This window comes from Schistocerca americana, chromosome 7 (genome assembly GCF_021461395.2).
Source record: "Schistocerca americana isolate TAMUIC-IGC-003095 chromosome 7, iqSchAmer2.1, whole genome shotgun sequence".
NCBI lineage: Eukaryota > Metazoa > Arthropoda > Insecta > Orthoptera > Acrididae > Schistocerca > Schistocerca americana.
In genome coordinates, this window is record NC_060125.1 from 404,627,058 (window position 1) to 404,654,069 (window position 27,012).

A 27,012-nucleotide genomic window follows, 5' to 3' on the forward strand; every position below is an offset into this window, starting at 1 on the left:
AAGCTATAGGAAGAGATGGGTAATATACAACATGTACAAGAACCAAGAGGGAATAATAAGAGTGAACGACCAAGAACGAAGTGCTCGGATTAAAAAGGGTGCAAGACGGGGATGTAGCCTTTCAATCTGTACATCGAAAGAACATTAATGGAAATAAAAGAAAGGTTCCTCCGCCTTCTTTGACCATTGCCAGTGTGAATGTGATTTCTTATGAAGTAAAATTTCGGCTGCCAATGCTGATGATTTTGATTCAAAAATTAAGCGGTGGCGGGGGTTCGAACCTGCCACCGATGACGTTTTGATGACTAATCAAAGACACTACCCTTATTATTATTATTATTATTATTATTATTATTATTATTATTATTATTATTAATCTTTTTCTTTTTTTTCTGAGGTGGAGTTTGGCGGCAGGGAAAGCAGGGGTCGCCTGACCACTGTGCCACTGTGTTGCCCTGCTCACGCGTATGGATAAGGGATCGAAGGGGAGATACCATGGGTTCTTCTTCTTATTTATTTATTTACTTGTTTTTGTTTTAGTTACAGAGAGCCGGCCGTTGTGGCCGAGCGGTTTTAGGCGCTTCAATCCGGAACCGCGCTGCTGCTACGGTCGCAGGTTCGAATCCTGCCTCGGGCATGGCGTGTGTGATGTCCTTTGTTTAGTTAGGTTTCAGTAGTTCTACTTCTAGAGACTGATGACCTCAGATGTTCCCCATAGTGCTTAGAGCCATTTGAACCATGTTACATAGAAAATTACAAAGAAAAGACCATAATAACTAGGAAAAGAAACCCCTGCAACAGCTGAGCGCAGAGATCGTCCAGGTCGTATGATGAGGAGTAGTGTCCCTGTGTACACAGGCTGAAATCGATCTTCAATCATGGACCATCGTCATCTATCTGTTCTCGCACCTGGAACACCCCAGCTAACCGGCGGGTTCATGAACAACGAAGGCAGATAGTTGGCAAAACAGAACCGGTATTTCATCGGGCATTTTAAGTCCGAGTGTTTTTGTCCAGCGGGGAGGACGAATAATCTAACATGTCTCCGTCATCGTCAAGAAACAATAGTACCGCGTCTTCCCTTTAATCCAATTGATTGCATTTTTCCGGATGGCTGGGAAGTAGATGGCTTACAAGTGGGATAGAGCTTCAGAGTCAACCGACGAGGGCGGCCGTCGTAAGAGTAGGGCTAACATTCGTTGTGTGAGCAGCCAACATGCAGCTGCCGTATCCTGTGTCAACTGATATGCATCAGGATCAGTTACTACACAATGTGGACACGAAGGAGTGTCGACCAGCTGGGTGGACTGCAATCGTTGACGATTAGCGATCTGTCATTCACCATGGCATACCGCAGTTCCGTTGGGAGAAAGGACAGATGGATCGCACGCCACATTCTCTTCCATCGTCCAGCGTGGTAGCGTCGTTCAACCACGGTGGCATGTTGGTGTCTTTTCAATTGGTGGTAATAGTCCTTCGTCCTAATGTGCTTGATTGGCGGCGAAATATGACCGGCAGCGAATTTGGCACCACTTCGTCGATCACCTGCTCAGAAGGCAATATTCGGCGCGTCGTTCCAAGAAACTGTTTCTGACATTGATCAGACCTACGCCGCCTTCATGTGAGAGCAATGTAAGGTGTCGTAACGACTTTTAAAAGCCATTTCAACACACGTGAAAAGTCTAATTGCAGCTTGTAGCCTCGTAGTAACTGTAATGGGCATCGGTAACACGTGATCAAAATGGTTTAATTTTGGAGCTAAGTAGATATTAATGTACTGTACAGACTGGTATTTTTTTGTCTGTGTAGCGTCTGGAGTCACTCCAGTGCCGACTACCAATGCAGTTCGTTGAGTATGTCCATGAAAGAGTACCCCTAAGCATTTGAGCGCTGGGACTTTACTGACGGGCTCTGTCGTTCCCGGGGACGGCCCCCTGCCCGCATCCATATACTTCGTTCTCCGCAGATCTGATGATACTGCCCGCCATATTATCGTACTGTTGAAGCCATTGTAGTGCCGTCTGTATGTCATTCCCTGATCTGGCCAAGAATATGACATCGTCGGCATATGCACAACATCGTAACCTCGCGGCCCGTAAACAGATACCTTCCAGCAGGACCGGCACAGCGGCTACTTCAAATAGAACGGTGGACAAGGTGTATCCTTGCCTGGCCGAACGCTCAATAGCAAAGGGTTCTGATCGATAACCATTTGCCATTGCTATAGAGAGTGCCCCGTGGATCAAGCGCAGGACTACATCGACAAACACGCGGCGGAGCCCTACACCTTCCATGACCGCACGCGGAAAGCTATCATCAACGCGGCCGAATGCGTGATCGAAATTCATCGCAACAAGGGCGCCCCGGAGGTCGCAGGCCGACGACAGTGCGATTACATCCCTACACGATCCCAACGCAGTGTGAACATTGCTCTTTCCACCAAGGCAAGTTCGATCGGCATGTATTGCATCCTTGGCTGTGGAGAGCAGAAGGACACGGAGGATGTGTGTAAAAAGCTTATAGTCAGCGTTTAACAAAGTAAGGGATCGACACCCCTGCGCGCGCTGTCCGCCGCCAGGTTTAGGCACTGGAATCATACTTCCCGCAAAATTCGGTGGGGACTCGGAAAGTGGGCGTCATAAGTTCTTTATATATTTGGATCCATGTTTCGCCTACAATACCGGAGAAGGAAGGGTAAAACTCAGTAGTGAGCCCATCAGGCCCATTCGTTCAACACACCACTCTTCAAGGGCATATCCAGCTCGCCCAGGTTAATATCTGCCAGAAGCGTGTCGTCGTCTTGCACAGCCTCGGTTGCTGGGTTGTCGTGCAGCACGTCTCCCAGTCCCACGTCGCTTCTTGGCACTCGGCATCGGAGTTGCGATAGTATCGGGCGAACTCTGGGACAATATCTGTTTGTGTCGTAGTTTGTCTTCCCTCCGCCGATTCGACGTCCGAGGCCTCAATCCCTTGCCTTAACAGTACGGCTGTACCATCACTACCTTCGCCAGCTAGTAAAACCCAATCTTAAGCCAATAGTACCTCGTTCCATATCCCTTAACATTTGTACCTTTGCCGGAGTGTGAATGCACTTGATGTTAACGGTACCTAAGGGGTATATATTTATGGCGTCGCAGTTAATTAGGTAGGCTGGGAATGGCTACCATGATCGTGGACTGATCGGCGTCCCGTCACTGGAGCGGCGGACAAGCAAGTGAAGGGCCACCTTATGTGCGGTGCCCGTCCAACGCAAAGTCGGCGAGGTGCTTCAGCTGGTCACCTGTCCGCTGCATCACATCGTTCAATTCTACGTCATAGGCTCAGTCTCCCAATGAGTATTGCAACACAGGTTCCGTCGGTTGGTATGCCCTTGTCCACGCAATCGTGGGGTCCTGCTGCATAGTAGCCTCCATCTCACCTCTATTTCGGCCTGTGGCAGGTGTGTGACGGGAGTGGCTGCGTCACATCCAGCTGGCAGCGACGTGTGGCAGTCGTCCCCTTCTTCTGGTTGCGCACCTCCCTCCTGCAGCCCTTCTTCTTCTTTTTAAGCCGTTTGGGGGACTTCTGTTTTCGTTGGCGTGTCTACGCATCGGACATGTATCGACCTATTATTCTCGTGAAGAGTCAACTGTGCCGTCATTTGTTCCTGACATCGATGTAGTTGTAGGATGACGGGATCGAGATGCTGCTGGATCAAATGTGACAACTAACGTCTAGGATCCGGTGCAAAACTGACGGCCACCTGAAATGACAGCCGGTCGTCGTCGACATTCACAACATTCCTCAACGCTTCCAATTACAATATGTGATCAAAAGTATTCGGACACCCTCAAAAACATACGTTTTTCATAATAGGTGCATTGTGCTGCCACCTACTGCCAGATACTCCATATCAGCGACCTCAGTAGTCATTATACATCGCGTGAGAGCAAAATGGGGCGCTCCGCGGAACTCACGGACTTCAAACGTGGGCAGGTGATTGGGTGTCACTTGTGTCAGACGTCTGTACGTGAGATTTTCACACTCCTAAACATCCCTAGGTCCACTGTTTCCAACGTTATAGTGAAGTGGGAACGTGAAGGGACACGTACAGCACAAAACTTACAGACCGACCTCATCTATCGACCGACAGAGACCGCCGACAGTTCAGGAGGGTCGTAAGGTGTAATAGACAGACATCTATCCAGCATAGGAATTCCAAACAGCATCAGGATCCACTGTAACAACTAGAACGGCTTTTGACGCCAAATGTAACAGTTGTGTTACTAAATGTGATACTTCTGTCACTCAATGTAACTGGGTTTTCTCTTTTGATGCTGTCAATTGTCAGGATGAGCATTCTAAAGCATTCTGTCGGGGTGAAAATATTAAATAAATTAACTTTTCTCTCTTAACAACATGTGGGCAGGGTGGGTTCTTCCTTGGCTCGGGTATGAGGTCGAATGAAACATCATTTTTACATAAGATAACTTTTATTGAAGATTTGTACAACTGTATCTTACGGGATGTTCTGGTTCGGAGAGCGGCAGCTGTGTCGTTGTGAAGTCTTCTGCTGCGGCAGCGGCGGCGGCGGCGGCGGCGTCTGATTACGCGTAGCGGTGTGTATCTCGTGTCGCCGTCTCGCCCAGCTGACCGGAGACGCGCAGCGCGAGGTGGCCGGTTTAACTATTGCGAGCGAAGTCGTGCATCGGATGATACCTTGGGTGTGGCGTCCCAGTGTTTCTCTTCTCTAAGCGGCCGCGTGTGTTGTGCGTCGACCAGCGGAGCGGCCCGGCGGGGCAAGGCCTGTGTCCCGAACTCGAACCACGGACTCCCGCTTGCCAGTCTTCGGCTGTCAGCTCTTCATCCCAGCTCACAGGTAACTACTGATGTGAGGCCGTCTCCTTCCCGTCCTCACGAGTCACCCGTGTATGTAAAAACCAGACTTCAAATACCTTTTAACTTCTGTCTTCTGGCGCCGCGGCTGCTGCTTGCTATTCCATTACAGCGGCGGACTTGGTGCGTCTGTGCATGATGCAGTCTCTTCTTGCATGACGGTCTTCAGCAGCGAAACTGACTGAACACTACTGCTACTCTTCTTTTCTTCCTTCGTCTCTCGTCTTCGTCTCCGTTCCCGTCTCCGTCTTCGTCTTCGTCCCCGTCTTCATCTGTCTTCCACTGTCTTCATCTGTCGGGCCCACCGCGTCTCGCGTATTTATTCACTTCAGTTCACTGGAGGTGAGCGACTTCACGGCCATTGCCTCTTCTGTCACGTTGAAAAGCTTCTCGAAGAATCTTCTTGACCTCGGTCATTGGCTCTTGGAATGTAGGCGGGGGCCTCTGATCGCATGTGACGACTGAGAAACACGTGAGCCGGTCATTGCCTCTTCCGTCACGTTGAAAAGCTTCTCGAAGAATCTTCTTAACGTCGGTCATTGGCTCTTGGAATGTAGGCGAGGGCCTTTGCTCACATGCGACAACTGAGAAACACGTGAGCCGGTCGGGCGATGCCCTGACGGCTGAATCGACAGCGCCCGCTTATGTGGAACTGCTGACTTCACGGTCATTGTCTCTTCTGTTCTGCTGTTCTGCACGCTGAATGCCAGTATGTAACTCTCTAAACTAAACCAAGTTTTCCATTTATATTCTAATTTCTAGTTCACTTTGATTTCACTAATTTATTTACTTAAGTAACACTCAACACCACTGCAAGTACTATGACAGTTAGGCGGGAGTTGAGAACACTTGGATTTCATGGTTGAGCAGCTGCTCATAAACCACACATCACGCCGGTAAATGCCAAACGACGCCTCGAGTAAACATTGGACAATTGAACAATGGAAAAACGTTGTCTGGAGTGACGAATCACGGTACACAATGTGGCGATCCGATGGCAGGATGTGGGTATGGCGAATACCAGGTGAACATCGTCTGTTAGGGTGTGTAGTGCCAACACTAAAATTCGAGGCGTTGGCGTTATGGTGTGGTTGTGTTTTTAATGGAGTGGGCTTGCACCCCTTGTCGTTTTGCGTGGCACTATCACATCACAGGCCTACATTGATATTTTAAGCACTCTCTTGATTCCCACTGTTGAAGAGCAATTAGGGGATGGCGATTGCATCTTTCAACACGATCGAGTCCCTCTTCATAATGCATGGCCTGTAGCGGAGGGGTTACACGACAATAACAACCTGTAATGGACTGGCCTGCATAGAGTCCTGACCTGAATCCTATGGAACACCTTTTGGATGTTTTGGAATGCCGTACCAGGCCTCACATCGATACCTCTCCTCAGCGCAGCGTTCCGTGAAGAATGGGCTGACAATCCCCAAGAAACCTTCCAGCACCTGACTGAACGTATGCCTGCGAGAGTGGAAGCTGTCATCAAGGCTAAGGGTGCGCCAACACCATATTAAACTCCAAGATCACCGATGGAGGGCACCACGAACTGGTAAGTCATTTTCAGCCAGGTGTCCGGATACTTTCGATCACGTAGTGTATGTGAGAGGGAGGGAACAGCATCTACGGCGTTAGTGTCTGTCCTACAGGCAGAACCTCCAAGAAACGTCTCTGAAGGCAATCCGACCGAGTCCTGTCCGCAACTGGAGCAGGTCGTCGATTGTTCGTCGTAAATGATGATTGAGCGACACCCATCGATGAACACGTATGAAGGAAGGTCCAGCGAGTACGGGATACATTTCAGAAGTTTCCCATTTTTCTTCCACATGGATAAGAACTGCGCCATACGGCCGTGAAGTTTCTATGGCCAGAGTGGCGGGGACTTCGAAGGGGAGTTTGAAAAGGTGCACCGTTAGAACTCCCGTAGCAGCATGACCAACCGCCACCACACTCAAGTTCCCGTCAGAATGGCAAAAGCGGAATCCCTCGGAGGTCCTGCTTAGCAGCTTGTCACAAGCCACTTCGACTATGAGCTTGGGGTAGCTCGTGCTGGAGACAATGGGCAGACGAATTCTTAGCAGATCTTGTATGGTCCAAGTCGACCATGTCACGCAGAAAGATTCCGTTTCTTGAGCTTCGTGTCGGATGTATTGTGCTTTGATTGTTAGCTTGATCGTCGCCTTTCTGTACAAAAGAGCCATCGTGCTTCGAGTCGATCTAAATCACACTACTGCACAACACCGTGCGCAAGTAAACAAACACTCACTAGCGGAGTACGGTTCGGAGCGCCGAGTACGTCCGCGCCGCTACACAGCCGAAGGCCAACTATTAGACCATCGGTACTTTGTGACCATACGATATCAATAGCCGGCCGCTGTGACTGAGCGGTTCTAGGTGCTTCAGTCCGGAACCGCTCTGCGGCTACGATCGCAGGTTCGAATCCTGCCTCTGGTATGGATGTGTGCGATGTCCTTAGGTTTAAGTAGCTCTAAGTTCTAGGGGACTGGTGACCTCAGATGTTAAGTCCCATAGTGCTTGGAGCCATTTGATCTTTTTTTTTTTTTACGATATCAATAACGTCAACTACGTAATTTCTTATACGAATCTATGACTCATGGCTGAGGTAATTCTTCCGAGGTTAGTCCAAGCTATAGATGCTCTCCATTCATCACAATGCTTATCCTGTATTGCTCGCTGCTACGAACTTAATTAGATTACTGCGCAACCTTTTAACACAGTAGCACCAAGTTAGTAGTCATCACATTAGACTATATGCGGTGTTGGAGCGATACTTACAACGCTGACCAGTGTTCAGCTTTAGGAATCAGCGGAATTACCTATCAATATTCCGCGCCGATACCCGGCGTGTAAAGCTCCGAATCGTTTAGAATCGTTTAAAAATTACCGTTTCTCTACTGAAACTAAAAACGTGCTGCTGAATAGAAATCGCTACTTAGCAGGGATGTTTCCTTACTCTGGAGTTCAACAAACGATCCAGCATTAACACATTCCTTTTTCTGAACTACCAGTTTTGGTCAACATCCAACTGCTCACCAGAGGTGAACATCAAAACTTAAAACACATCCCTTCACGACAGCGGCGTGAATGCATTGGTCAGATGCTATTAATATACCCACTGGCCTGTCAGTAATAACTGATCAACCGTAGTTCGGTAGCACATTCTTTTGTATTGACTCTGGTCGTACTCTCGCCCTGAGAAACAACAATAGTGTTGACGACAGAGGCGGTAACCACCGTACAAGCACTGCATTTCGTTAGGCCACTTGATCGGGACCTAAGTGAACACTGATTTCAGTGCCCACATCCATACCTAAGAATTCAAAGGGAAGGCATACAAGGAACGAATAGATGAGTGAGAAGGTATGTGACGGCAACGGAAGCCGGCATCATTATGATCTACAGTATATTGTCTTGGTTTTCCAATTCGGCCTGGGTAAAGGGGTAAACAGTACCTAACACACATTATGTGTTTCCATAACCATATAGGACAGATATCAGTGACTCCCCAGCTTGTTAATGCAACCCAGCATCATACGATGACGTAAGCACTTAACTCATTTCGTGTGAGCGATATCACAACTGACAAGTGTTTCAGACCACACCGTTTACCGTACATTGTTGAACATGGATCCGCAAGAGACAACTCCCACACGTTCTCCCTTTGATCCAACGACATCGTCAATTACGACTGCGATGCCACGAGATTATTGAGAGTGGACCGTAAACCAATAAACATGTTGCCTGGTCGGATGACTGCGTCAGGATATACCGTCATCCAGGCGAATAGCTACTCCGAACATGCCCCCGCCATATACGTAGGACAGTGAGGTCTGTATTATACTATAGGGGACATTCACATGTGTTTCCGTAAAACTTGTGGTAGTAATAAAGGGAACCATGACTGCTGTGGGCTACATAAACATCACTGTGGACCACTATCAACCCATAATGCTTATGTGTTCCCCGACCCCGATAGCATCTTCCAGCAGGATAATCATGTCACAAGGCCTGAATCGTGCTGCAGTGTATTGAGGAGTATGATAATGTCTTCACTTTATATGGAAATGCTTCCATCTATGGGGCGGGTGACTATTCAGAACTGGCACAAAATGACTTGTGGAAGGTCTTAGTCGCAAATTAATTTTGGTGCGTTTCGATACATCATCATCAGATACAGCTGTGGCAAAGGAAAAGATATAGTATACGAAAAGAATTCCTCAGGCGAAATATATGCACAATGGGCAGGAGTTTCCATAAATACTTGCAATGAAGTATAAAAACAAACCACACAAAAATGGCCACAGAAGTTACTGGAAAAATAGCTCTCACATATGTGAAATGAAGTGCCAAACTGACCGTACATGGTGAAACGTAGTCGTAAGGAAAGCAGATGGCGTTATCAACCATACAGATAATAACTGGCTATCAAAGAACGTAACCACTAGCAGAGTATACAATGAATATATCGATTACGTACAATATGAACTCGAAAACCATGCAGCAACCATCCCGGCATAATACTAGCACTTCAAAAATGTGAATGTACAGTATGAAAAATAAATACATGTAAAGAAACAGAGACTTCATGTGGGATGTTAGATGTTAACATTGAGGAATTATGAAATGAAATTTTAATTAAAAGAAATTACAAGATATAAATGTAGATACATTACGAAATAGTTTTGTAAATGGTCACATTGTAGGCATTGAGTATGACTCATTTCCAGTGTAGACACTAATGACATAAAACTATTTTCCCTTTTTACCCAGAAGCATACAATTTTCTTTTTGACCTGAAGTATACAACAGCAAAAGGAAAACAGTTATATACACATCATAAAAACATGTGGCATTTCACTCATTAAAACTTAAAATAACGGACAATAAATTGATACGTTACCTTACTGGAAGCTCACAAATAAACTGTGATAGAAAGATAAATGTGAAGTTCTTCTGAAAACAATGTACAGAAAAGGAAGTGTGTGTTGGAAGGTCAAGTATAGTCAGCATAGTCCGTTAAATCGGAGGATATAACATAAATTTAACATAGTAGTAATAATAGACAAATCATGAGATTGTGTGAAGATAGAAACTAAAATTATATGAACCCTGCAAAAGTAAAAACCGAAATGTCATAGGAACTAAGTGCCCATGACAATATACACACAGCGCAATATGAACTAAAGGTCATTCCTAATACAACTAGCTAACGTCAATTGAACGAGGATCGTAAAAGGAAATAGTGTCAAACCGTGACAAGAAATTACCAATTGTCATTAGGTGCAACCGTCTGCAATAACAAAGTAAACTGATCTCGCTTATGTCAATAAAGTGGGAGTGGTAAAGGGATCAGGAGAAGAAGAAAGACTGAAATAAGACGCCAAATAAAATAATACTAATAGTGAACTGAATGTGTGACATGTATCACACGGAGGATACGAAAGAAGAGAGAGTAATGCCGGCACAAGAGAAGTAATAATAGTTATGGAATGTGTAAGATATATCACACACGACATCCAGCACCGGAAAAGATGATCTGACTACGGGCCGCCAAAAGGAAATAGCTGTGATAAATCAGAAAATTAGGAAAGCATATGTACAGAAGGAATACTTTCAGTGTTAATTTGTATAAAACAATACAGACGGACGGAATTTTACAGATTAAATCCTCAATAACTTGATCGAAAATTCAATTCAAATAACTGTGACAATCCCTAGCCCCACACAATCGGTGGTGATAATCAGCAAAGCTCTCGCAGAGTCTCTATAAGGAACACGCCATTTTAGGCGCCATCTAGTGTATCTTGTGACTCGAAAGGAAAATAAGGAGGGCAGGCGCTCCCAAAAGTAAGCAAAAAGGACATATGGAGTGTACTACACAAAACTGACAATCCACATAGGTCCTACTAATCATGCGAATTCATTCAGTTCCTCGAAAAAAATCACAAAGCTGCTTCCTACTGAATCCTTGTTGTTCATTAAACAACTGACGTTGTTGACATATTCGATATGCGTAAATTCAAAACTGCTCAAGAAAACCCAGTAACCGCCTATTAGAGGCAACGTGGAGTACGCTTAAACCATGTTTTTCCTGTTTCAAATGATGTTCTAACGCGCCAGAATTACTAGTGTAGCTATACTCTCCATACCGAGTCGAAAAATCTCTACCTGTCTTACCAATGTAGTGTGATTGTGAAATCACATTTGACGTCTTCGACGCCAAATTTGTCAGACCTGAGCACAATGGAACACATCTGGGACGTTATCGGGGGGCAGCTCCGAGCACACAGTTCACTGGCCCATAATATAATAAACAACGATGCCACACAACATGGTAAAGGTGGGTTGTCCTGACAACAAGAAACGATGGTCTCGGGTGGCATTTCTTTTCATAGCAGGACCTCTTTGGTTCTCATCCGCAGCACCCTTGCTGCACAGCGGTACGTTGACGATATTCAATACCCTGTGGTCCTAAAGTAGACTCTATAGCAGGGCTCGAGTTTTTCAACAGTTGAGAAATTATTGTTTACCGGACATATGGGCCAGTGACATACTGTGGCACGTACCAGCAGATACCTACCAAGGACTTATCGCAGCCATGCCAAGCAGAATAGCAGCTGTATTCCGTTCCAAAGACCGTCCAACGCAGTGTTAAGCAAGTAGTCATAATAAACTCTAAGACAAAAAAGAAATTATTAGAGTGGGACGGAAATCGGTACCTGTGATTTACACGTACAGATAAACAAATGGTTGCAATTACAGAACAACTGGATGATTTATTCAGGAGAATGATCTTCACAAACTGAGCAAGTCAATAACTCGATGGTCCACTTCTGATCCTTAAGCAAGCAGTTATTCGGTTTCGCATTGATTGATAGAGAGAGTTGTTGCTCCTGAGCGATACCGTGCCAAATTCTGTCCAATTGGCACGTTTGTACGTCGAAACCTCGAGCTGGGTAGAAGGTCATGCCCACAATGCTCCAAACGTTCTCAGTTGGTGATCTTGCTAGACAAGGTGGAGTTTGGCAAGCATGAAGGAGAGCAGTAGAAACTCTCGCGATATATAGCAAACATCATCTTGCTCAAGTACAAGGTCAGGATGGCTTGCCATGAAGGGCAAACAAAACGGGGAGTACCATTGTGTAGTAAGGGCGTCACGGATGACAACCAAAGGGGTCCTGCTATGAAAAGAAGGGGTAGCCCAAACCATCAAACCTGGTTGTCTGGCTGTGTGGGAAGCTACAGTCAGATTGGTATCCCACCGCTGTCCGAGGCGTCTCTGGGAACTTCTTAGGCCTGGGACTTCATTGACCGCAAAGAATGATCTTCATTGATGAGTCTCATTGCGAACAGCGGGATATCGCCCGGCTGCCGTCCGCTATAAGGCGTGACAACAAGGAGTGATAGTCTTGTAATGCATATGTGCCTTCCCTTCACGTGTTTAAGCCAAGTATTATACATATTTATGCGATCGGGAATGCTCAGTAGCAGCAAGGCAATATGTACATTTGACAATTAAGCGTCAGCAAGGAGTATTAGTGATGAAATCATAGGAGGCAATGTTGTGCAACCTTAGAAAGGACAAGATCCGACTTTTCGGGAATAGGATCTTACAATCTGAGACAATGTTCCGAGACAAACTTCCGTCACAATGTCCGCAAACGTGACGTCAGATCCGCCTAGCAACAGCGATCTGAACGCCCATTAGCTGAAAGTTTGGATATATATATATGGTGTTACAAAAAGGTACGGCCAAACTTTCAGGAAACATTCCATTCCTCGCACACAAATAAAGGAGAGATCTTATGTGGACATGTGTCCGGAAACGCTTAATTTCCATGTTAGAGTTCATTTTAGTTTCGTCAGTATGTACTGTACTTCCTCGATTCACCGCCAGTTGGCCCAATTGAAGGAAGGTAATGTTGACTTCGGTGCTTGTGTTGACATGCCACTCATTGCTCTACAGTACTAGCGTCAAGCACATCAGTACGTAGCATCAACAGGTTAGTGTTCATCACGAACGTGGTTTTGCAGTCAGTGCAATGTTTACAAATGCGGAGTTCGCAGATGCCCATTTGATGTATGGATTAGCACGAGGCAATAGCCTTGGCGCGGTACGTTTGTATCGAGACAGATTTCCAGAACGAAGGTGTCCCGACAGGAAGACGTTCGAAGCAATTGATCGGCGTCTTAGGGAGCACGGAACATTCCAGCCTATGACTCGCGACTGGGGAAGACCTAGAACGACGAGGACACCTGCAATGGACGAGGCACTTATTCGTGCAGTTGACGATAACCCTAATGTCAGCATCAGAGAAGTTGCTGCTGTACAAGGTAAAGTTGACCACGTTACTGTATGGAGAGTGCTACGGGAGAACCAGTTGTTTCCGTACCATGTACAGCGTGTGCAGGCGCGATCAGCAGCTGATTGGCCTCCACGGGTACACTTCTGCGAATGGTTCATCCAACAATGTGTCAATCCTCATTTCAGTGCAAATATTCTCTTTACGGATGAGGCTTCATTACAACGTGATCAAATTGTAACGTTTCACAATCAACATGTGTGGGCTGACGAAAATCCGCACGCAATTGTGCAATCACGTAATCAACACAGATTTTCTGTGAACTTTTGGGCAGACATTGTTGGTGATGTCTTGATTGGGCCCCATGTTCTTCCATCTACGCTCAATGGAGCACGTTATCATGATTTCATACGGAATACTCTACCTGTGCTGCTAGAACATGTGCCATTACAAGTACGACACAACATGTGGTTCATGCACGATGGAGCTCCTGCACATTTCAGTCGAAGTGTTCGTACGCTTCTCAACAACAGATTCGGTGGTCAATGGATTGGTAGAGGCGGACCAATTCCATGGCCTCCACGCTCTCCTGACCTCAACCCTCTTGACTTTCATTTATGGGGGAATTTGAAAGCTCTTGTCTGCGCAACCCCAGTACCAAATGTAGAGACTCTTCGTGCTCGTATTGTGGACAGCTGTCATACAATACGCCATTCTCCAGGGATTCCATGCGACGGAGGGTGGATGCATGTATCCTCGCTAACGGAGGACATTTTGAACATTTCCTGTAACAAAGTGTTTGAAGTCACGCTCGTACGTTCTGTTGCTGTGTGTTTCCATTCCATGATTAATGTGATTTGAAGAGAAATAATAAAATGAGCTCTAACATGGAAAGTAAGCGTTTCCGGACACACGTCCACATAACATATTTTCTTTCTTTGTGTGTGAGGAATGTTTCCTGAAAGTTTGGCCGTACCTTTTTGTAACACCCTATATATATATATATATATATATATATATATATATATATATATATATATATATATATATATTGTATGAAACGAGAGACGTGTCCTTATTGGCTGAGGGAGAATGGTGGGTGGTCTCTCTTGTCCTTCGGGAAGACAGGGCGAGTTAGTCGCGAGGAGCCAATCAGAACGCACGGTCGAGTAACCGGGGTGGCTCTAAAAACATTCGTGAGTGCATATTTCAGCTGTTAAACAAGATATAAAGTAAAGTTATTAGTTATCAGAACGCCACGTGTTGTAGGCAGTGTTTATCATTATGTAAAATCAGAAAACTGTGTTAATGTGTGTAAAGGGTCGAATATAACGGCGTAGTGCAGAGCCGCCATATTGCAAATGCTGATTCTGTGACGTGTGTGACAAAGCAATTTCTGTATTAAAAGAAGTATAGTACAAACGCTGTTGACAATTAACAACTGGCATCCCTAAACACTCCATTTCAGCAGGATCACCACCTACATGGAACCTGGCGACTGAGCGCTACTGCTGTGCTACGAGGGACTTACCGAAGCAGCAAGACACCAGGTTAGTGACACCGCCCAGAGAAGTACTTCCTTCTCGCTACAATGCCCTGAGGGTGTTGTAGTCCCGGGTGCCATTTCTTTTCATAGGAGGACCTCTTTGGTTGTCATACGCAGCACCCTTACTTCACAGCGGCACGTCGACGACATTTTACGCCCTGTTTTGTTGCCCTTCATGGCAAGCCTTCCTGGGCTTACATTTCAGCAAGGTAATGCCCACCCGCACACGGCGAGAGCAGCTATTGCTTGTCTTCATGGTAGCCAAACTCTACCTTGGCCAGCAAGGTCGCCGGATCTGTCTCCCCGAACTAAGAACGTTTGGACGATTGTTGGCAGGGCCCTCCAACCATCTCGGGATTTTGTCCTCTTAACGCGCCAATTGTACAGAATTTAGCACGATATCCCTCAGGATGACATGCAACAACTCTATCAATCAATACCAAGCCGGATAACTGCTTGCGTAAGGGCCACAGGTAGACCGACGCATTATTCACCTGCTCACTTTGTGCAGCTCATTCTGTTGAATAAATCATTCATCCTTTTCTGAAACTGTAATCACTTTTTTATTTGTACATATGCTTCACATCTACCGATTTAGGAACGTTACTCTTATTGCAGAGTTTTGAACATAATTTGTTTAGCTACGAGGGTAATCCCAGAAGTCAGGTCTCCTATTTTTCCATAAGTAGATAGACCAGTTTATTTCTACAATGGTTTACGTCAGTTTATAGCTTGAACATTGAGCTATTTTTCGACATAATCACCATTTCTGTCGATGCATTTTTCTATGCCCATGTCATACCAGCTCGCCACCACGCTGTTCAGAAAGTTATGACCCTCTTCTTTCACCTCGACGTCGGAACTGAATCACTTTCCGGCCAAATGTTCTTTTAACCTAAGGAATAGGTGATAGTCACTGGGCGCCAGGTCAGGACTATAGGGTGGGTGGGTGATATGTTCCACTGAAACTGTTGCAGGAGAGCAACGGTTTGCTGAGCGATGTGTGGGCGAGCGTTGTCATGGAGAATGTGTACGCGTTTGCTCAACATTCCTCTTCTCCCGCTCCGAATGCCCGTTTGAGTTTTTTCAAAGTCTCACAGTGCCTGTCAGCGTTAATTGTGGTCCCAGTGATTCAGCTCCAACGACGAGGTGAAAGAAGAGGTTCATAACTTTCTGAACAGCGTGGCGGCGAGCTGGTATGACATGGGCATACAAAAACTGCCACACCGTCTACAAAAATGCATCGATAGAAATGGTGATTATGTCGAAAAATAGCTAAATGTTCAAGCTGTAAAGCTGTAGAAGTAAACAAGTCTGTGAACTTATGAAAAATAGGAGACTTTACTTTTGGGATTACCCTCGTATTTTGCAGAGAGGAATAACAACGAATTATAATTTGTAGATAGAACATGATATTTTTTCCTGTTATGTATCCCATACATTCATTGGCTTCAAGCCAATTTAAATCAAATATGTATCAGTCTTTATCAATTGAAAACATAAAAGTGTACAGCTTTCATTAGGGATCCAGAAACGTTCAAACTCTTAGGGACGGAGGTAACATGTACATAATTGGCTGTGTTCAGATTGATGTTCTGGTGGCGGAATCTTCATTTGAATGAGACGCTCAAACGAGTATCCACTTTCCTGAATGCATTACACAATGCTACAGAGGAGATGTAAATTAGATGTGTAGTTGCTGGTGTCACGGAGCGACAAGTTTCTTCGATACACTTTTTGAAGTCATCTGGAGTTGTATGATCGGAGCTATAAACGCAATTCTCTAGATACCAGTTAACTCGGATGTATGAAACAGCTTCAGATGTCTGGTTGCTTTACAAATGAATTAACGTGTGAAATATTTGTTGTTAAGTATATAAAGAAGGTAAAGATTAGAAAAGGTTTGAAATTAAACATAAAGTTTGTGGGAAGTCACTAACTGCTCTCATTTTGAAATACTGGATAAATATAGTCTCGATACTTTGCGATCTGTTTTAAGCAAAAGGGCGTTTTTCACGCATGTCAATGTCTATGGCACCATATCTCCTGAAGTGCGTGTCGTACATCGACATAATCTTGCAGGTACATTCAGTGATATATGTAAATACTATCATCAGAGCGTATGACGAATAGGGTTAGTAGTAAATTAAAAGGTCGTGCCTGATTTTGAAGTTCTACTGAGCGCCATTGTAAGCAGAAGCTAGTTTTTCACGTATCGAAATGTCTATGACGTCATATTTTCTGAGATATGTGTCGTAGAATTATATAATTTTATTGGTACATTCAGTGGAATGTGTAGATAATGTCTGAAAGTTGTGTTGCGAATAGAGTCGGTAGTAAAGAAGAATAAATTAAACATAAGTCTAATACTGAAGATTTAGTGCATGAACAGCGAAAATGTAGTAATCAATAAAAAAGTTCCAGAAATGTTTCAAATTAAGTGTAAAGTTCGCTGTAAGTCGCTAACTGCTGTCATTCTCAAATACTGGATGAATAAAATCAGTATAATTGCGTACCATCAGTTGCGCTGCCTCAAGACAAACACACATACTTTCCCTGTGTTCTCAGCGTCTTTCTCAGCGACACGTCTGAACAGCGTCTTCTCGGTTTTCAAGCAATGTCACTTCAAATAAAATACCCGAGATTTCGTAGGCTATCTTCACCATCGTCGTCAGGAGTAAAAACCACTGACTTGCATACAGCCGCAGCGATGGCCGTCGAAAGCTCGGGTATCTTTTCCCAGTTGATGCAGCTTGAACATTTTGAAGATTTTATTAATACTTTCTTATTGTGTTAAACTTTTAACATAGGATTGTTTCTCTTAATGCACAGATGATAACAGTATCTCAGATTTTTAAATTTGGTCAATAACTGCGCGAAATACTAAAAAAACATTTTTGTTGCCTGCTGGAAGCCGTTAAAGAGGCGCTTGCTATTGGTCCCCCAGGATAATCGCTCAGTAATATACAGTGTTAAAAAACGATACCGCACAACTCGAGAGGTTGCAGAGGACTCCTTCAAGAATAAACTGAGGACAGGAACCCGTGTCCAAAACGTCATCGAACGATACTTCCATGCGTCTAAGTTATAGGTGCCAGCACCTGCTGCAGTGGTACCCCTTCAGCAGCAAACGTGATCCTATACGCTGATGGACCGCAGGTGGATCATCTCGCAATAGACCTGTGTTGTTTGTTACTCAGTGATCGCGACAGATTGGCAATGGAGAAGAAGGACCTAAGTGCTAGATAGAAAGGCCTAATCTCTTATGAGTGTTATGGTTTGTTGCTTCAGTGGAAGACAGTCTCGGACACGGGTATTTTTCTCCTGGAATCCTCTAAAACCTCCAACGTTTATCGGCGTACGGGATGCCGTAATTCAGCAGCAGCTATAACTACCTCCCCAAAGCTGAGTTCAGTGCACGGTTTTCGAGAACTCGGGGCTTTAATTTAACTTAAAAGAAAGGAAATATGAATGAAAGGAAAGAGGACGAAACGACTGTTGCAGACAACAGGAAACAAGTTCCAATGAGTGAACAATACTATTATTGTCTTGTTACAAGCATCATAGCAATATGCCTGACATCTACATACCATTGACTGATGCACTCGCTCAAAGATACCGGGCATGACGCGAACATCTTCGCATGCTGCATGTATTGTTTCAACTAAGTTTTCCGCTGACTCCACTATGATTTCATACACCAAATTTCTCAGATGAGCCCGCAAGAAATGTATCACCGGGATGAAGTTGGGCGACCGAGGCGGTCAAGATACAGGGTCACCTCCGACAATCCAGCAATCTCGAAACATCTGACCAGTCTGAGTGCTTGCAGCTAGACTGAAGTGTGGGGTGCTCCATCGTGTTTGAGCCACATGCATCGACAGACTCAATGAGGCACTGCTTCCAATAGTTTCGGCACCACTCGACTTGCGCTATAGGGTTGTGGGGTTTCGGGTTCCGCTAGATAGGTCAGGAGTCTACTACACGCAGCAGACGGCTACACGGGTAGCAGGGGTTGTGTGGCATGGACTGGGCGGTTTTTTTTAGGTTAGATGGCCTCGGGCAAGTACAGAAAGGACAACAGCCTCAAAGGGTGCAGGGCAAAGTCAGGACATGCGAGGACCAAGCAGCAATCGATACTGTAATTGTAAACTGTCGAAGCTGCATTGGTAAAATACAGGAACTTCAAGCGCTGATAGAAAGCACTGAAGCTGAAATCGTTATAGGTACAGAAAGCTGGCTGAAGCCAGAGATAAATTCTGCCGAAATTTTTACAAAGGCACAGACGGTGTTTAGAGAGAATAGATTGCATGCAACCGGTGGTGGCGTGTTTGTCGCTGTTAGTAGTAGTTTATCCTGTAGTGAAGTAGAAGTTGATAGTTCCTGTGAATTATTATGGGTGGAGGTTACACTCAACAACGGAGCTAGGTTAATAATTGGCTCCTTTTACTGACCTCCCGACTCAGCAGCATTAGTGGCAGAACAACTGAGAGAAAATTTGGAATACATTTCACATAAAATTTCTCAGCATGTGGAGATTTCAATTTACCAGATATAGACTGGGACACTCAGATGTTTAGGACGGGTGGTAGGGACAGAGCATCCTGTGTCATTATACTGAGTGCACTATCCGAAAATTACCTCGAGCAATTAAACAGAGAACCGACTCGTGGAGATAACTTCTTGGTCCTACTGATAACAAGCAGACCCGAACTTTTCGACTCCGTAAGCGCAGAACAGGGAATCAGTGATCATAAGGCCGTTGCAGCATCCCTGAATATGGAAGTTAATAGGAAAAAAGGGAGGAAGGTTTATCTGTTTAGCAAGAGTAATAGAAGGCAGATTTCAGACTACCTAACAGATCAAAACGAAAATTTCTGTTCCGACACTGACAATGTTGAGTATTTATGGAAAAAGTTCAAGGCAACCGTAAAATGCGTTTTAGACAGGTACGTGCCGAGTAAAACTGTGAGGGACGGGAAAAACCCATAGTGCTTCAACAACAAAGTTGGGAAACTACTGCGAAAGCAAAGAGAGCTTCACTCAAAGTTTAAACGCAGCCAAAACCTCTCAGACAAACAGAAGCTAAACGATGTCAAAGTTAGCGTAAGGAGGGCTATGCGTGAAGCGTTCAGTGAATTCGAAAGTAAAATGCTATGTACCGACTTGACAGAAAATCCTAGGAAGTTCTGGTCTTATGTCAAATCAGTAAGTGGCTCGAAACAGCATATCCAGACACTCCGGGATGATGATGGCATTGAAACAGAGGATGACACGCGTAATGCTCAAATACTAAACACCTTTTTCCAAAGCAGTTCCTTCTCTAAATCCTCGCACAAACGACAAAATGGCTGACATCGAAATAAGTGTCCAAGGAATAGAAAAGCAACTGGAATCACTCAACAGAGGAAAGTCCACTAGACCTTACAGGATACCAATTCGATTCTACACAGAGTACGCGAAAGAACTTGCCCCCCTTTCTAACAGCCGTTTACCGCAAGTCTCTAGAGGAACGGAAGGTTCCAAATGATTGGAAAAGAGCACAGATAGTCCCAGTCTTCAAGAAGGGTCGTCGAGCAGATGCGCAAAACTATAGACCTATATCTCTAACGTCGATCTGTTGTAGAATTTTAGGACATGTTTTTTTGCTCGCGTATCGTGTCGTTTCTGGAAACCCAGAATCTATTCTGTAAGAATCAACATAGATTCCGGAAACACCGATCGTGTGAGACCCAACTCGCTTTATTTGTTCTTGAGACCCAGAAAATATTAGATACAGGCTCCCAGGTAGATGCTATCTTCCTTGACTTCCGGAAGGCGTTCGATACAGTTCCGCACTGTCACCTGATAAACAAACTAAGAGCCTACGGAATATCAGACCAGCTGTGTGGCTGGATTGAAGAATTTCAGCAAACAGAACACAGCATGTTGTTATCAATGGAGAGGCGTCTACAGACGTTAAAGTAACCTCTGGCGTGCCACAGGGGAGTGTTATGGAACCATTGCTTTTCACAATATATATAAATGACCTAGTAGATAGTGTCGGAAGTTCCATGCGGCTTTTCGCGGATGATGCTGTAGTATACAGAGAAGTTGCAGCATTAGAAAATTGTAGCGAAATGCAGGAAGATCTGCAGCGGATAGGCACTTGGTGCAGGGAGTGGCAACTGACCCTTAACATAGACAAATGTAATGTACTGCGAATACATAGAAAGAAGGATCATTTATTGTATGATTATATGATAGTGGAACAAACACTGGTAGCAGTTACTTCTGTAAAATATCTGGGAGTATGCGTGCGGAACGATTTGAAGTGGAATGATCATATAAAATTAATTGTTGGTAAGGCAGGTGCCAGGTTGAGATATATTGGGAGAGTCCTTAGAAAATGTAGTCCATCAACAAAGGATAAAAACACTCGTTCGACCTATACTTGAGTATTGCTCATCAGTGTGGGATCCGTACCAGATCGGGTTGACGGAGGAGATAGAGAAGATCCAAAGAAGAGCGGCGCGTTTCGTCACAGGGTTATTTGATAACCGTGATAGCGTTACGGAGATGTTTAGCAAACTCAAGTGGCAGACTCTGCAAGACAGGCGCTCTGCATCGCGGTGTAGCTTGCTGTCCAGGTTTCGAGAGGGTGCGTTTCTGGATGAGGTATCGAATATATCGCTTCCCCCTACTTATACCTCCCGAGAAGATCACTAATGTAAAATTAGAGAGATTAGAGCGCGCACGGAGGCTTTCCGGGAGTCGTTCTTCCCGCGAACCATACGCGACTGGAACAGAAAAGAGAGGTAATGACAGTGGCACGTAAAGTGCCCTCCACCACACACCGTTGGGTGGCTTGCGGAGTATAAATGTAGATGTAGATGTAGATGTGAACGTAGCAGTGCTATCGGCTGTGACTCTAAGAGGAATACGTAGGGCCAAATGAAGTAATGGTGTACCATCCCAAACCATAAATTGGCGGTAAACTTATCTTGAGGGCCTCGTTCGTGAGTAACGTGGAGATTCTCTTCCGCTCAGATATGATAATCTTGAGGGCTGAGCTCAGGCTCACTGTTGGAAAACACCTCGTCCGTTAACAAAATATATGCAGCATAATACAAAACATGCGCAACATAATACGACTGCTTGGTGTAACGCTGCAAAAACCACTGCCTGAAGTCCACACGAGAAGCAACGTCATGGGCTGACAATTCGTGAGCCTTCTGAAAATTCAAAGGATGCCTTCCCTTCTCAGGCACTACCCTCCAAACCGTTATGTGGTTGTTTTGCAATGAGTGCGTCACTGCGCGAGTGCTTGAGCAGAAGCCTCAAATCTCTCTAATGCTTCACCCTCAAATCGTAGTTTGCGTACGCTTTTGCACTTTACCGCCGTCATTTTGACGTACTTTGAAACCACCTGTTTCACACAGATGCTGATGAATAGCCACAAACGTAGAATGCTGCGACACCTGTTTGGAAAAACACCTGTTTGGATGTCTTTGTACGTAGACGCGTTAAGTTGCCTGACCATTTCCTCTCGTTCACCATATAGGAAATGCAAGTCACGCTGTGCGTATCAAGTGAAGCTCTCCACGATGCGGCCCAACAACACTACGAATGTCTTTCTCCCCGCCGCCACGGCTGTTAGCGCTCTTTACGGTGTTCTTGTGACAGGCGTGGATGCGCTCGGCGCCGTGCAGATCTACAGATGTCAGATCTACTACGAGACGTTCCGCGTGTGATCGGTCAGCGTACAAATACAAGGTCACGCTATCTGCCGAAGCGTTGGCCTAGCGGCAAGCGCCGGTGCCTGTAACTTCGACACTCTGTAGCGTCGTTGGATGACGTTACCAGCACGAGTTCCTGTCCTAAATTTGTTCCTCAAAACACTCTCTACAACCTGTCGAAGTTTGGTGGTAAGGAATCTACTGCTTCCAAATCTGGAGACCGTGTGGACCAGTGCTAAGGATCAGGTGTCTTAACCATCTCACAGGAAATCCGTTGTTCATTTCTAGCCCCAACCATCATGAGCAGTTCAGGCTAGATGACCATCGTGCTGTGTCCACGTGTGAGCTCTAATGTCTAGATTGACGTTTTTGAGAAGAACACCTAATTTTCCGATGATAAAAGCTCGACACATCTCACCTGTAAGAGTACATGCGAGGTTGTGTGAATCGATGATTTCATCACCAGGGATTCCACACCACACATTAATGTGATGTATCGTGAAGGTCTAACTACCCAAAATTTCTGTTGCTTAGTAATGCATATTATGACAGTTCACGTACCTTAAACTGTGAACGTGGATTCATCAGAGAACGTAACACTCCGTAAGGCGACCAGAGTGAAAGTACTCGCGACTGAAATCGTTCCGATGCAGCTCCTGTATCAGTGATTGTTGATCCATATGAAAACTGTGACGGTGTACTGTCAGCCACACAGATATACGGACGATAGCAGTGATTGCAGCAACTTACTTTAAGTCGTCATGAGGATTGTGTTGTATTGCAGCTAAAACCAACACTTCCAGTCTCACTACTTGCTGTTCGTCGTCTGTTACCACCACGCTACCACAAACTAATTGTTTCCTGTAGTGGATTTTCATTGTCATCGCGTCGGCATCCACTGATCGCCAGCAAAACGTCAACGTACTCGTTGGATGTGTACGCCGTGTCTGTTGCGTTGCAATCCGAAATTTGTTTCTTTTTGCTTGGTAAGGATACATTCCACTATGTAAACGAGCATGACTTCAAACAGTGCATGGAGGAAGCTTGTTGTTCCATAACGCAAAAAGCCTTACATCTCGTCCGCAGGTCGTTTAGACGGCACACTCAGTTGTGCATTGAGGAAAATGGGCACTCTTTTGAATATCTCACTTAAATGAGCATTCCTTTGAATACAGCCAGTTATGTACAGGATATTGCAACCCTCTCCCCCCTAAACTTTGAAAGTTTATAGCATTTAACTAAAACTGATAGAAATTTGATTTAATTGACATGTACACAGTTGGTTTAAATACATCATTGCATGGTAGGAAAAATGATTGTTCTATATAAAAAGTGTAACTCATTGCTCTGAAAAATAACTAAATAAACTACATTGATAAGCCAAAACATTATGACCGCTGCCCACCGCGACGTTAGAGGGGGACCACCCCAGCGAAGATATGGGCCACAAATGGGGAAATCCACTGAGATAAGCGATTTTGACAGACGACAGATTATTTTTACCCAGAACCTGTGAAGGAGTATCTCGAATACGGCGAAGCTGCTCGAATGTTCACATGCTTCTGTCGTGAGCATATACGAAAAGGGGTGGGACAGTGAAACTACCACTAGGCCCCAAGTTGTTGGATGTCCGCGACTCTTCACAGAACGTGGGATTCGGAGGATTCTCTCCTCTGTAAAGTAGAATAGATTGTGATCTGTACCATCTTCGTCGAAAGAGCTCAATGCTGGTGCATGCATAAGTGCTTCGGAGCACGCCGTTCAACGTACATTGTTGAACATGAACATCGTCAATTATGATTTCATTGGGCACTGGAGCATCGGGATTCCACCGCCGATCAATGGAAAAGTGTCGACTCGTCTGCTACACTGTACCGAAGGTCGTCTCCACAATCACTGTGATCGAGATGAACGGCCGCTCGAAACGTGCAGTGCGCAACAGACACAGGCTGGTGGGAGTAGTACCATGTATGGGAGAAATTCCTGCATGGAACCTGTGGTAGTAATCGAAGACACGTTGATGCGATGTCATCTTACAGCAGTATAATTGTACGTGTCCCGGAGCCAGGACCGTGCTACAATGGTTTTAGGAGTATTACAGTGAACTCACGTTGATGTCTCAGCTACGAAATTCGCCTAATATAAACCCTATGCAACACGTCTGGATCGCTATCTGGCGCTAATACCACGTATACAAATCAGCGGCCCATTATTTACTCTTATTATCTGACCTGTGCGTAGATATTTAATGCCACAAACCTCCATAAACTTACCAACAAACTGTCGGAGCCCCGATACGCAGAAGCAAGCTATGAAGCAATTGGTCATAATGTTTTGGCTCATCAGTGTATGTTCATAACTCTGCAGAAAGAGTAAAGGTTCTTACGTTTGCCTACCTACATAAACATTCCTTTCACTTACTGTTTTATAAGTTACGAAAAAGCCATCTTATGTAAGACCCACTGTATAACTGAGTATATTTCCACGCGGAGACATTATATCTTCCCACAGAATGTCAAGCTTTTATACCATACTACGGATTTGTCAATCTTTCTCTTGGAAGTTACCGTGTGATCAGAACATTATGCGTAATTGCAATATTGCACTATTTTTAACTTTCCTTGTCCTGTATAACCTAAAAAACTTTTAAGTGTTACCAGTTGCCAAGATGTGTTATTAGCAATGTAGAGCTTTTCCCAACCCTGAGGTTGGTCTCAATACCACTGCGCTTGCTATCCATGGTCCTATTAACGGCGGTATGTCCTTGCCTTGCTTCTACCGTTGAACTGGCTTCTTCCCGCCATTTTTGTTGGGGGACCTACAATTTGAAGTGGACGCCAACCCACAGTGCATTAACATATCATTGTTAGAGGAGAACACTGAGCCTAAGGATTTGCACTCTGCCTTCCACATAGGTACCGAGACTCGACGTGTTATCATGATCTGTCTGTAGAGCAGATAACTACTGAGAAGGCACTTATTATAATATTAGAGAAAATAAATTAATGGCGTAACTTGAATGAAACAAGGGACTGGTTGATAGCCGACCTCCAAAGACATCAAAGAACCGAAGAATCTTTAGTTTGGTAATGGAGGGAGCTGTCAAAATTGTAGGCGGGTGGCGGGGAGTAGAGAGGGGGGGGAGGGTGGCGGGAGAACACTTTTGGTCTATAATCATCTAATTTGGCAAGGTTCCACAGTATAAGTAAAGGGGAAAACCCGAAACTATCAATTTTTAAGTATATCACACGAAAAAAATGTCTTTTGTTATCTGACTGTCTGTCTGTCTCTCCCACTGTTAAGACTCCTTTTTGTAGGGTACACATATTAAGTTGAAATTTATGGCACACAGTGACGTCTACGGTTCTTTTGTGATGTAAAAAAGTTAAGTTTCTAAGTCAATGCAATCAAAATATACGGTCATTTATGTCACTTCTTTTGATACTAGCAAAGTCACTCATTAAAACCTGCAGGGTACTTCTCATTGACGTAGAATCATGAAATTTGTCAAGAAACATAGTTCACAGTTCAAGTATAGGAAAAAAATTAGAAAATTGTTAATTTGTAATTATATAACAAGCGAAAATATTTCTTTTGTCGCTTTTTGTCCGACTTAGACTTCAAATTAAAACATTCTCGAAAGTCTTGGACTCCCTGGGACCAATATATTGCCAGTATTAATGTCGATAACAGGCAAAAATCGTCGAGACACTCAGTTGGAATGAATGAACCGTCTGTATACAAAGTTAAGTTTGTACGCAACCCTCAACAAGAAGAGTTAAGCTATAATCCACAACTTAATTACAATACCAAAACAGCTGGCCAATACCTGACGAACGAGGTTAAAGACTCATTCTGAAAAACGTCCTTCGGAAGCTGGTACAAGAATCATTTACATTCGCCATAGATCTCGTTTCTAGTCCTAACGGCAATACGTTTTTTAAAAAATAAGTTCAAAAAGAAAAATGAGGTAGCGAAAAAGGTATAAGAAGAAGATGGGCGTCAGGGAACGCCTGCTGTTCTCAGAAACTATGACACCTTCGAAACAAAATCCAGGAGCATATGTATATGACTTCAGCAGAATAGTCTTAACACTAAAAAATTCTAGCACACTGTAGAACGTATATAAAGAGTAGATACTATGTAACGTTATGAGATCATGGAGTTACATTGGATGCACTCATTGCATGAAACAAGCGAAAAAATTACATACTATATTGTTGATTCTACTGTATATTATCTTTTTACTTCCATAATGCTAGGATTTTTCGAGAGTTTCAGTTATTATTTATCTACATCAGTTCACCTTCACTGGGCTCAATCTTTAAGTAATCATGTTATCACAGTACAAGTAGTTTTGGATGAACAAATTTTCACATCTTTTTCTTAACCATTAACTGTCAGCAATGCGCCTTTTTTAGAGGAGAGTTCAAAATGTCACGACAAATGAGAGAACATCGCATTTGGATAACTTGGGGCACACGAGTACGTATGAGGCACGTGTTCTCCCTTTATCACTTCTGAGAACATAACAAAGCTCTCAGGG